This window comes from Octopus bimaculoides, chromosome 7 (assembly GCF_046866305.1).
Source record: "Octopus bimaculoides isolate indiv1 chromosome 7, ASM4686630v1, whole genome shotgun sequence".
NCBI lineage: Eukaryota > Metazoa > Mollusca > Cephalopoda > Octopoda > Octopodidae > Octopus > Octopus bimaculoides.
Window position 1 is genome coordinate 45,995,194 of NC_142934.1, and position 11,288 is coordinate 46,006,481.

The 11,288-nt window shown below is 35.4% G+C and overlaps 1 pseudogene; it reads left to right on the top strand.

Moving 5' to 3' along the window:
- Positions 1 to 10,143: 10,143 nt before the first annotated feature.
- On the top strand, positions 10,144 to 10,667 carry LOC149134688 (uncharacterized; annotated as a pseudogene).
- Positions 10,668 to 11,288: the final 621 nt, after the last annotated feature.

The window sequence follows — 11,288 nt, forward strand, 5'->3', positions numbered from 1 at the left end:
ACGTTCCCGTTCATCGGACAGTTTTGTTAGAAATGGAGGAAGGATAACGATGCAATCGAAAGTAATGTAAAATTTAAAATTTAAAACACATGGATTCGTCTGATTGGTTGTTTCAAATAAGGGCCATGGATTGGTCGTTTCAATTAACGGTCAATGATGTGTAATTCACAGACCAAATAAATTTAATACAGATTCACCCTATTAAAAAATATCGAAGAAAACCTTAAATAGAAAAATGGGCTCCAAATACATATAGATAATTAATTATATTCGAATTAACGCTTTAAAATCAAATCAATAAAATAAAGCATACGCTGCATTCAAAATAAAATAAAATAAAATAAAATAAAATAAAATAAAATAAAATACAATAGCGTGTATGTATACAAGGCTATCCACAACATATATATATATATATATATATATATATCTACATGTAAATATATACATCGAAATATACAGCTGCATACGCACAGACAATCTACGTATATAGGTCTATATTTACAAGGCACAGATATATACATAAGTACAAATCTACACACATATACGTACACACGCATATAAGCCTGCGCATGGAAAACCTATGCACTTGTAACGACAATTGTATCTTAATCTATGGAGTGGAGGGGTAAAGAGTAACGTATCTATAATAACGTTAAATATGGGAAAGGGGGTGGCGGGGGGAATGTAGTTGTCATAAGAAAGGGAAAGGAGAAAGAAAGAGAATAAAGAAAGAAATGGAAAAAAAGGAAGAAAAGAGAAGAGAGAAAGGCTGGGGATAGGAAGGAAGAAGTAGAGAGAGAAAATAAGCAAGAACATATAGTGAACGTGCATAAAAATTTAGATTGCGCATATATGCGTATACAAAAATGTATATAGCATCACGCATATAGATACATATGCTGATATGTACGCAATACCCATCAATATCCAGATCTTTACTCCTGAGAGTGTTAGAATTCGCCAAGCAGTATGTCAACATCGATAGCTCGGAAATAGACATTATAATGCACGCCAGAAAATCGCTACTTTTTCATGAAGGATCCACCTGGATTAAAAAGAGTGATGATTCTCTTTTCGATGTACCGATGGGGGCATACGACGGGGCGGAATTGTGCACGCTTATAGGGGCTTACATTCTGCATTATCTAAAACAGGAATTTCCGTTTATAGACGCAGGATTATATAGGGATGACGGTCTTATAGTCACCCATAATTTAAACGGCCACGAACTAGATAAGCTCAGGAAGGATCTTATAGCTTTCTTCCAAAGGATAGGTTTACGGATAACAGTAGATACCAACCTAAAAAAAGTAGATTTCTTAGACGTAAATTTAGACTTGGATTCGAATATATTTAAGCCTTACCGTAAACCAAACGACAAATCCTATATCAGCAGAGAATCCAACCATCCGCCTGTTATTCTTAGAAACTTAGCTAGTAACGTAGGTAGGCGAATTTCGTCAATTTCTGCAGACGAAGCAACATTCCGCAACGCGGCACCGTATTATGATAGTGCTTTAAGGAATAGTGGATTCTCTGAGAGGATCCAGTACACCCAATCTAATGCTGGCAGCAGCCCGGCACGTAGAACTAGGACTAGGAAAGTTTTGTGGTTCAACCCGGCTTTCAATATGGCCGTAAAAACGAACATAGGTAAAGAATTCTTAAAATTAATCACTAGGCACTTTCAGCCTGATCATAAGTTTTATAGAATATTTAACAGAAGAACGCTTAAGATTAGCTATTCTTGCTGCAAGAACTTCGCCTCTTTAATCAGCCAGCACAACAATAAAATAATTACCAAAAGCAATAATGCAGACCAGCTTACAAGGGCCTGTAATTGCAAAGACCCAACCTCCTGTCCGTTGGAAGGAAGATGTCTAGAAAAAGGCATCGTATATAGGGCCAAAGTCCAGATAGAAGGCTCGCATGATTATAGAACATATACGGGGGCTACAGAAAATTCTTTCAAAACCAGACTGTATTCACATAAAAATTCTTTTAGGTACCCTGAAAATAGAACAAAAACGAGCCTGGCAAAATACGTCTGGCATTTAAAGGAGAATGAAGCCCTGCCTTTCAGCGTGACATGGAGGATTTTAGGTAAAGCATCGCCTTACAGGCATGGTGCCCATAAGAGACCATTGAAATGTGATCTTTGTTTATTGGAAAAAATGAATATCTTGTTCCAGGATAAGAAGGCGCTTAACCAAAGACGCGAACTTTTAAACACATGTAGGCATGCGTCCAAATTTAAAATGTCTACATGTAATATTCCATATGGGTAAAATGTTGGACTATGATCGACTCCTTATAACCATTGTGCAATCTGACTATTGGATTGGTACTGAATTAGCGTTGTGAGAATTTTGTAAAGACCCCTACGTCATTTTAAGAAAACCTTCGTCTGTTATATACATAATTTTTCTTCTCCCTTGTTTTTACTTTTATTTTTATTTATTTTTTACTTTTTATTTTTTTCTATTCTATTTTTTAAAAAAACGCTTTGTATTCTTTTATTCTTTTATGCATGTATTTTCGCCTGGTTTTAACCTTTATACAACCAGCGGTTTAAGAAGTTGGCTGCATATATACACTGAAATCTAATGGGGTTTTTTATGTGGATGTCTGTATAGTTAAAGCACTTACGTATTCATATACATGTACCTACGCTTGCATATGGGGCCTGGGTTCGCACTTGTGCATATGCTGTTATGATTTCGTGCGTATATTCTTTTTGTGTATACACAGTAAGGGCATATGCTTGTGTTTATTTATACATACATGCATCTATATTATTATGTGTGCGTATGTGCGATTAGGTTCACACTCACATATACTTGTATGTGTACATGCGTATGTACAAGGTTATGATCGTAACTATTTGCGTACATATCAGCATATGTATCTATATGCGTGATGCTATATACATTTTTGTATACGCATATATGCGCAATCTAAATTTTTATGCACGTTCACTATATGTTCTTGCTTATTTTCTCTCTCTACTTCTTCCTTCCTATCCCCAGCCTTTCTCTCTTCTCTTTTCTTCCTTTTTTTCCATTTCTTTCTTTCTTTCTTTATTCTCTTTCTTTCTCCTTTCCCTTTTTTATGACAACTACATTCCCCCCGCCACCCCCTTTCCCATATTTAACGTTATTATAGATACGTTACTCTTTACCCCTCCACTCCATAGATTAAGATACAATTGTTGTTACCAGTGCATAGGTTTTCCATGCGCAGGTTTATATGCGTGTGTACGTATATGTGTGTAGATTTGTACTTATGTATATATCTGTGCCTTGTAAATATAGACCTATATTCGTAGATTGTCTGTGCGTATGCAGCTGTATATTTCGATGTATATATTTACATGTAGATATATATATATATATATATATATGATGTGGATAGCCTTGTATACATACACGCTATTGTATTTTATTTTATTTTATTTTATTTTATTTTATTTTATTTTATTTTATTTTATTTTATTTTGAATGCAGCGTATGCTTTATTTTATTGATTTGATTTTAAAGCGTTAATTCGAATATAATTAATTATCTATAATATGTATTTGGAGCCCATTTTTCTATTTAAGGTTTTCTTCGATATTTTTTAATAGGGTGAATCTGTATTAAATTTATTTGGTCTGTGAATTACACATCATTGACTGTTAATTGAAACGACCAATCCATGGCCCTTATTTGAAACAACCAATCAGACGAATCCATGTGTTTTAAATTTTAAATTTTACATTACATTCGATTGCATCGTTATCCTTCCTTCATTTCTAACAAAACTGTCCGATGAACGGGAACGTGAAACTCAGAGTAACGGTTTTTTTGTTATATTTCTGCTGCTTTTAAATAAAGCATATTACTCTACCTCTGGTATTTGAGTACTCTTTTTTCCACCTTGTTGCACATTTCATGTGCTTACTCCGGTATATATATATATATATATATATATATATATATATATATATATATATATATACATACATATCTATGTGTGTGTGTGCATATGTGTATATATATATATATATATATATATATATATATACTAGCATACCCATGCCGTCAAAAATGTCGACAGTTCTATTAATCATAGGTGCATCAATGCAATGCACTTCTCGAGCCATCAATAATGACAGAGTTATTGTTCAAAAACTTACTAAATGAAGATAGATAATTAGATGATGAGGAAGTGAATAAAAATGCCAAAATAACATGAAAATATGAAAAAGGCAGAGTCGGGAGAATTTCTTCTTTACGGTATCTGCGGTAAATTTGCCCTTAGAAGTTGAAATACGTCACAGGCATATTTTAAGAAACCTAAAGTTCGCTTATGCCTAAACACAGCCTGGCGCTGATACTGCTGAACTTCTCCCGACTTGGCGTCTAATAGCACGGCTTAGTCAATACTGTTGACTATGTTTTAGTTAAAGCTACGACTCAAAGCTACTTCTCTTTGATATTTCTCTCTAATAACGGCTAGATTTAAAGGGCCACAATACATGTATTTAAGCGCTACTAATAGTTTCATATGTTTAGAAATACTCAAATGTATTCTTTAGCTAAGAGAGACGTTTATTACTTTAAAAGACCATAAGCCCAATTTTCACGATAATCCTACTTGCAGATTGTTACATCCAGCGATATCTGAAATTGGGCAAGTAGCTAAAAAATAAAAAAAAAACAGAATTAGGGAAATTACTGGACTTCAACAATGGAATAACAGTTTTACTGAAATAGATTGGTTTAAGAACATTAAGAATAAGAATAAAGTTAAAATTATCCAGTTTGATATTATCCCTTTATATCTAGATCGCTGCTTAATAAATTATTGAATTTGTTAAATCATATGTTGATATTGACTCTATAGACCTAGATTTTATCAGGCATGCGAAGAAAACACTATTGTTCAGTAAAGGATTGGCATGGGTAAAAACGTCGTATAGTAACGAACTGTTTGATGTATCTATGGGGGCACATGATAGTGCTGATGCCTGTGATCCTGTGGGTTTACTTATATTAAACACATTGATATATAGATACCCATCTCATGACTTTGGCCTATACCGTGACGACGGTTTAGGAATTTCCCATGGGTGTGATTGAACGTTGATATGTTCGCGTCTTTTTTCTTGGATTCTAACCCGCATGGATATACGCAAGATTGCACCTAAAGACTTACGCTCATGGATCTACGCAGGATTGCACCTAATCACTCATGCTCTGGTTTCTATAACTTCTGAAAGCTAAACTCTGAACTTTTATGCTTCTTTTTTCTTCCTTCTTTCCATCTCCTTATTCTTTTATTCTTTTCCGCTATGCCGTCATCTTATCAATAATATATACTATTCCCAATTTCCCTATTCCCCCCCCCCATTTGTCTCTGATGACGGAATATCTCATACTCGAGGATATCCCAGAAACAGCTGTAACATTTTGCATTTCTTCCTATAATAATATTGTTTATGACTTGAGACGTTTGCCTTGCCTTAATGTTTGCAGTAGTAAGGGCAGCTACTGACTAGCACCACATGCTAGAAGAAGACATCAAATGGCTCTAAAAATACCTTACTTATCACCTAGACACGGGCTGAAAGCGAGATAAATGATTATAATAAATATGAATTCACTTTAACCAATTTATTCACTGCTGAATTATTTTAGTTATTCACACGTGGCTGAGATGAACGAACTAAATTTCTCTTGTATATAAATGTGAACATTTGTATATGCACTGTAGATGCGTTGTTCGTATGCTATGTATAAATGGTAATAATTTGTACTTTGATTTATGTCATACTGAAGACGGTGGAGGCGCAATGGCCTAGTGGTTAGGGCAGCGGACTCGCGGTCATAGGATCGCGATTTCGATTCCCAGACCGGGTGTTGTGAGTGTTTATTGAGCGAAAACACCTAAAGCTCCATGAGGCTCCGGCGGGGGATGGTGGTGAACCTTGCTGTACTCTTTCATCACAACTTTCTCTCATTCTTACTTCCTGTTTCTGTTGTACCTGTATTTCAAAGGGGCCAGCCTTGTCATACTCTGTGTCACGTTGAATCTCCCCGACAACTACGTTATGGGTACACGTGTCTGTGGAGTGCTCAGCCACTTGCACATTAATTTCACGAGCAGGTTGTTCCGTTGAAAGGATCAACAGGAACCCTCGACGTCGTTAGCGACGGAGTGCCAACAACATACTGAAGACGGTAAAGGGTATTACATCTCTAAACCAGAAATCAATCTATGGCTAGACCTTTTAAAAATATTGTTTTTGTTCATTTACCGCGCTCTCAGACCGTGTCTATGTAATAAATAAGGTAGTTTTAGAGCCATTTAGCGTCTTCTTCTAGAACGTGGCGCCACTCAGTAGCTGCCTTGTTGTAATTATATTTACTAGCAGGACCCGTTAAAAATTCACGGAAAGCTTTAAAAATGTAAGGCGCAGGAGTGGCTGTGTGGTAAGTAGCTTGCTTACCAACCACATGGTTCTGGGTTCAGTCCCACTGCGTGGCACCTTGGGCAAGTGTCTTCTACTATAGCCTCGGGCCGACCAAAGCCTTGTGAGTGGATTTGGTAGACGGAAGCTGAAAGAAGCCCGTCGTATATATGTATATATATATATATATATATATATATATATATATATATATATATATATATATATATATATATATATATATATGTGTGTGTGTGTGTGTGTGTGTGTGTGTGTGTGTGTGTGTGTGTGTGTGTGTGTGTGTGTCTGTGTTTGTCCTCCTAGCATTGCTTGACAACCGATGCTGGTGTGTTTATGTCCCTGTCACTTAGCGGTTCGGCAAGAAGAGAACGATAGAATAAGTACTAGGCTTACAAAGAATAAGTCCCGGGGTCGATTTGCTCGACTAAAGGCGGTGCTCCAGCATGGCCGCAGTCAAATGACTGAAACAAGTAAAAGTGTATCTGTAAATTGTGTGTTGGTGCCATGAGAAATGTTTCTATATTGTTACTGTTACAGAATATAGAAAGACGTGTGAGACCGATGACTATATAATCCAACCAAAATATCTCAGTTACGCAAACATAAACAGAATTAATATTTAGCCTTGAAATGCATCGTATATAGTCAAAGAATCTCCTTGTACAGAACGTTCTTCTGGTATTCTTTTATTCTTTTACTTGTTTCACTCATTTGACGGTGGTCATGCTGGAGCGCCGCCCTTTAGTCGAAGAAATCGACCCTTGGACTTATTCCATGTAAGCTTGGTGTTTATTCTATCACTCTCTTCTGCCGAACAACTAAGTTACAGGAACGCAAACACAGCAACATCAGTTGTCAAACAATGGTGGTAGGGGATAAGCACACACACACACACACACACACACACACACACACACACACACACACACACACACACACACACACACACACACATACACATACATATATATTTAATTGCCAACCAAGTGTGGCGTCCTATGCGGGACAGTGCTGCTGACGTTTATAGCCCCAGGAAGACATCTCCTCCAGCTGGCTAACGACACACATTCTGTGCCCGATTAGTATTTTAATCGGACACAGAATGTGTGTCGTTAGTCAACTGGAGGAGATGTCTTCTTGGGGCTATAAACGTCAGTAACACCGTCCCGTATAGGACACCACACTTGGTTGGCAATTATATGTTACGATTCCGTATTGCTACTGTTTACATCTCGCTCAGAGATTTAATATAGCGTGTATATATATATATATATATATATATATATATATATAAAGAGAGAAAAGGATAAAGAGACCAATGGCAAAGTTAGAAATATATTCTATGGATAAAGTCTTACAGCTGTTTCAGGCAAAATCCAATGTATCCCTTCATCGGAGACGGTAATAGTAGAGGAATGGATTATGACATCTATAAGAGGAGAGTTGTAGTAAGACGTGAGAGCGATGTGCTGAAAAAAAAACAAAGAAGAAACAGTACTTGTATTTCTAACTTTGCCATTGGTCTCTTTATCCTTTTCTCTCTTTATACATACACACGCTAATACACGACCTATGTTATAATCCCCACTCATGTTTATACAACGAAAGGGGCAAAACTAGCAGGTATACAGCACTTACTTGGTATTACCTGTATCTTTGGGTTTGGTTGAATCTAATACCCTTCATAACATTATATATATATATATATATATATATATATATATATATATATATATATATATATGACTGTCTTCTTTCAGTTTCCGTCTACCAAATTCACTCACGAGGCTTTGGTCGGCCCGAGGCTATAATGGAAGACACTTTTTAAAGTATAGAGTTGAATTTCGTGTAGCCACCTGTTGGCAACTTTTCTCCCCCAACCATTTTTAAGGGGGTATTAACCATTTTTTTTTTGGTGGTTGGCGGTGGGGTAGCTCTTTTCACAGCTATACTCCGTTCGAAATTTGCATTATTTTTTGTATGATAAAAAAAAAAAGAAAACATAAAACGTGCCTGAAATTAAACATGGTCTTCCCCCACCCCAACTAAAAGTCATGAAGAACTGTGAAAGAAGACAAATAAGAACCGAAGGTGAAGGAAACAGTCGATCGTTCTAGAACCCCCAGAATAAAAACGTAAACATCTGAAAGACTTTCCCTCTATTCATTACTAAATGTCTTTCCCTCTTCTTCATTGTTAAAAGTAAAGAAGATCGATCATATCTCAGTCTAATTGTCATTGTAAATGAGAGACTTTCCTTTCACTTTCACTATCGCTTAACGTACAAAAAGAAAACAAAACAAATTGAGATATTAATATTATTGATAAAATTAAATACTTCCTATTTATTTTTACCTAAATGGTATTTTTACATGCTAGCTACTTGACAAAATCTTATATAGATTTTATCCTTGATTATAATGACATATATATATATATATATATATATATATATATATATATATATATGATTGACCGTTGACTGAACACTATTCAATTTCTTTTCTCCGTGTTTTTCTCCTTGTCTCCGTATTCTTTCTGTTGAAGAGCGTAGCTCGAAACGTCAAAGACTTTCCGTATTCCCGAGCATCATACTAATACATCCTTTTGTTATTTACACCACCTGTTCTCGTCTGTTGTTGTTTTTTTCGTACATTCTCCCATATATATATATATATATATATATATATATATATATATATATATATATATATATATATATATATATATATATATATATATATATATATATATATATTATGTATATATATATATATATATATATATATATATATATATATATATATATATATATATATATATTCTTTTATTCTTTTATTTGTTTCAGCCATTTGACTGCGGCTATGCGGGAGCACCGCCTTTAGTCGAAAAAATAGGCCCCATGACTTATTCTTTGTAAGCCTAGTACTTATCCTATCGGTTTCTTTTGCCGAACCGCTAAGATACAGGGACATAAACACACCAACATCGGTTGTCAAGTGATGTTGGGGGACAAACACATACATACACGCACACACACACATGCACACACACATACATACATATATATGACAGGATTCTTTCAGTTCCCGTCCACCAAATCCACTCACAAGGCTTTGGTCGGCCCGAGGCTATAGTAGAAGACCTTTGCCCAAGGTGCCACGCAATGGGACTGAACCCGGAACCATGTGGTTGGTAAGCAAACTACTATATCTATATATATACATATATATCTTAGGGTTATGAATTTTGATTTTTTTAAAGTAAACAATTTACTGTACTAAAAGTCGATGAACAATTTTATATAAATAGAGAAAATAAACTTTATATTAAAGGCTTTTAAAAAAACATCACCCCCAACTGAAGAAATCTAACACCACTTTTGACCCAAATCCTGCAAAATTCTAGGCGGGTTCATAATGCCTACTCAAGTTTTTACCAAACTTGATGCGCTGACTTAATGCAATGCAGAAACAGTATATGTCAAATTTCAGCTTTCAAGTTTAAGTAGTTTAGGAGTTATAGAGTTTTTAATTTGATACCATTTAGGCCCCACTTTAGGAAAATCCTCTTCCTTTTCTTTTTATTTCTGTGACACTAAAACCTCTGACTATATTAACTGTTTTTCAGAATAGTAGGCTTATCCAACTAGAGTATCTAAAATAATGTCTCATAATAGTAGTGGTTGTTTCACTAAAAGAAACCCCCAGAATCTGGACGATGAATCTCGTGCAATTTCAAGACTCATATAAGAAAAGAAGACCTGTTCCTCTTGAAGAGCATTCTTTGGAAAACAACTGCAGGATACCAACGAAACTTCAAATTGTCGGTCGTTACCTGTTCCTTGGAGGTACCATCAAAGGAAGGAAAGAAAGAACAAAGGAAATTTCGAAAGAAGTAAATCTTTTATGGCAAAAGAAATTAAATTTCTCATATTTATCAATTCAAAATGTACAAGCAAAAGTAGAAAAAGTGCTGAATACCTACGATAAATGTGTAAAACGAGGAGGATACGATTTATTGAAAGGATTTTTTGACATCACAAAGGAAAACGGTGAATGGCTGTGCAGTGAGGATAGAAGGTTATATTATCTTCAAATTGAAAGCCAGGGATAAGCTGGATATGGAACTGAAAAGACAGCCACTTAAAAATCTGTCCATCCATCCAAAAGAAAAAAAGTGTCCTTAATGCCAACTTCAACCAGAGCAACTCCAGTGTCATCGTCAACATCTGAAGCAGAGACTGAAAGTGAATATCAAGAGTCTGAAAAATCAGATGAAGAAACCACGCAAACAAGGAGGAAGTACAGCAAAACTGTAACTGCAACCAAGTTAGTAATATCTTCCAAGCTATCAACCCAAAAAGCAGTAACAGTTTGTCGACAATTATCTCAAGATGGGGTCAATGTCGAGACTCCTTCCCAATCTGGTATTTTACAGATCGACTATCAAAGAAGCTGTTAAACTACATAAGGAAATGAAGAAAACACTAGGTTTAGAAAACTGGTCATTGCATTTTGATGGTAAACGTATTGATGACCAAAAATACCAAGTGTTAGTTTTAAAGAATGAACAGAGAAGTTAAGTTAGAAGCACTCCAATTACCAAAAGAATTACCAAAAGGAAAAGCTGATGCTGTTGTGAATGGAATAACAACTCTGTTAGATTAATACAATTTATAGAACTGTGTAAATATGACTGTCGCTGATACAACGAGTGTGAGCACTGGGAAAAGAAATGGCATTGTCATTCAGTTGCAAAAACTGTTTGCTCAAAAGGGCTTGAAAAAACTGCAATTTATTGGTTGTCA